General features: G+C 44.1%; 1 non-coding gene across 1 annotated transcript; it reads left to right on the forward strand.

Moving 5' to 3' along the window:
• Positions 1-333: 333 nt before the first annotated feature.
• On the forward strand, positions 334-440 carry LOC112580508. The gene has a single exon (XR_003104903.2). It is a non-coding gene; the product is annotated as a U6 spliceosomal RNA (small nuclear RNA).
• Positions 441-2,205: the final 1,765 nt, after the last annotated feature.

Genomic DNA, 2,205 nt, shown 5'->3' on the forward strand with positions numbered 1-2,205 from the left:
GTACGTGTACTATGTGTAAGACGATACCCTGACTGACATTTCACTGCAAAGCAAAACCAGAGTTTAAAATGACCCAGCAGGCTCTGCAGGATCTGACCCCATAGCCCCGGGACCTCTCCTCCCACTGCTGTCCCCTCACCACTGCTCTGGCTAGTCAGCCTCCAGTTCTTCTCAGGATCGTGCAGGCTGGTTCCCACCTTGGGGCTTTTGCACTTGCTGTGCCCTCTGCCTGGCATGCCCCTCACCCCAGGTATCATGGCTCCTCACCTCCTTCAGGCATCACCCAAATGTCCACCGGTCAGAAATTCTGTCCCACTTCAGAAGTACAACCCTGTGCTCACTTCGGCAGCACATATACTAAAATTGGAACGATACAGAGAAGATTAGCATGGCCCCTGCGCAAGGATGACACGCAAATTCGTGAAGCGTTCCATATTTTTTTTTTGAGACCCTCACTGCCTACTGAATAAAGTAAATAAAAGAGGAAAAAAAAAAAAAAAAGAAGTACAACCCTGCCCCCACCCACCGCATCTTATTTTTCCATAGTATTTATTACTTCTCACTGTACTGAACTATGGGGCTTCCCTGGTGGCTCAGATGGTAAGGAATCTGCCTGCAATGCAGGAGACCTGGGTTCAATCCCTGGGTTGGGAAAATTCCCTGGAAAAGAGAATGGCTACCCACTCCAGTATTCTTGACCGGAGAATCCCCTGGACAGAGAAAATATATTTTATCCATCTGTCCTCTGCCCTCCCAAACCCCCATTTAATATAAGCTCCATGAGAACAGGGATTTTTATTTCTTTTTTTCACGCTACATCTCCAGTCCATGGAATAGTTCCTGGAACATTGTAGGTATTCAATAAATGTTTGTCAAATAAAGGAATAAAGGTGCTTTACAGCCCTCAAGGAAGGTTTTATAAACTACCTCCCCGACCATGTGGCAGGCAGGATCTTAGTTCCCTGACCAGGGATGGAACCCATGCCCCCTGCACTGGAAGTGTGGAATCATGACCACTGGACCACCCAAGAAGTCCTCTATAATTTCCCTTTTGGAAGTGAGGAAGCTGAGGCCCAGGGAGGCAAGGTAAGTCACCCATGGTCATGCCCAGATGGTGAGCAGCAGAGCTGAGAGAATCCAGGGATGCCACTTGTAACATTGCCTTTTTTTTTTTTTAATCTCATTTAACCCTGCAGCAGTCTTGGGGTGCTTATGTTCATACCATCCTGCAGACTGAGGCTAGAGAGAGGTGGAAATGAAAGATGGTGCTAGTTCTGTCTGTTCTGACCAACTCCCAGAGTATAGGCTTTGGGCCTGTGTGGGATGTGAGAGGGTGTTGGGTGATGCGTGAGCAAGGTATTAAAGTCTAATGTGATCCTGAATCATACACAGAGAAAGTCATTCCATTTTCAGTTTTCTTTCAATCTTTTTTCTGCTTGGGTCAAGGAAAGAGTCCTCTTTTTTGTGCTTAGCAAGTCTTCAGTGACTTTAATCTTTATGGTTCTCTCTCTTAACTAGAGAAGCAAGGCCTAGAAATTAATGACACTGTTCCATCATCATTGTATTTATTTTCACCTTAGTTATGGCAAAGGATGCTGGTTTTTCATTTACAATACTGTTAGTTTTTCATTTAAAATAAGTTTTTCTAAGTTTTAAATAGTGAGTCCATTTAAAGAAACAGTATTAAGTAAGGATTAGCGAAGGTGGAACTCGGGTATGCCGTAAACATGTATGCAAGCGTACACATGCGCAGGAAGGTGGTACTTCAAAGAATGAAGTTCCAAAATGGAAATCCATGCTCTGCTTTTTATCTTATATGTTCTTTCAAAGAGTATCACTTTCTTTGTTGAGGAGGGCATGGGGGGGGAATTTACAATCCAGAATATAAAAGAAGAATTAAGTGCTAATCTGAGCATTAATAGTTGCCTACGTTCAGGGAAGAGTGGGAGGGAACTTTAGGGGCTGGAGAAATCTGAGAAGACTTCCTGAAGGAAGAGGCTCTTTAAATTGTCCTTAAAGGATACATGGGAGTTGGATAAAGAGGCTAAAAGAAAGGAGAGTGCCATGCTTTCCTTTGCCATTGACTTGTACAGATGAGAAAACTGAGGCATAGAGAGAAACGTCTAGGAGAGCCCAGTCTGGCTCAGGTCTCAGGATCTTGTTCTGGGAGAACCCAATGAAGTAGAAAATAAACTAAGTCAAGCT

This window comes from Bubalus bubalis, chromosome 18 (genome assembly GCF_019923935.1).
Source record: "Bubalus bubalis isolate 160015118507 breed Murrah chromosome 18, NDDB_SH_1, whole genome shotgun sequence".
Classification (NCBI taxonomy): Eukaryota; Metazoa; Chordata; class Mammalia; order Artiodactyla; family Bovidae; genus Bubalus; species Bubalus bubalis.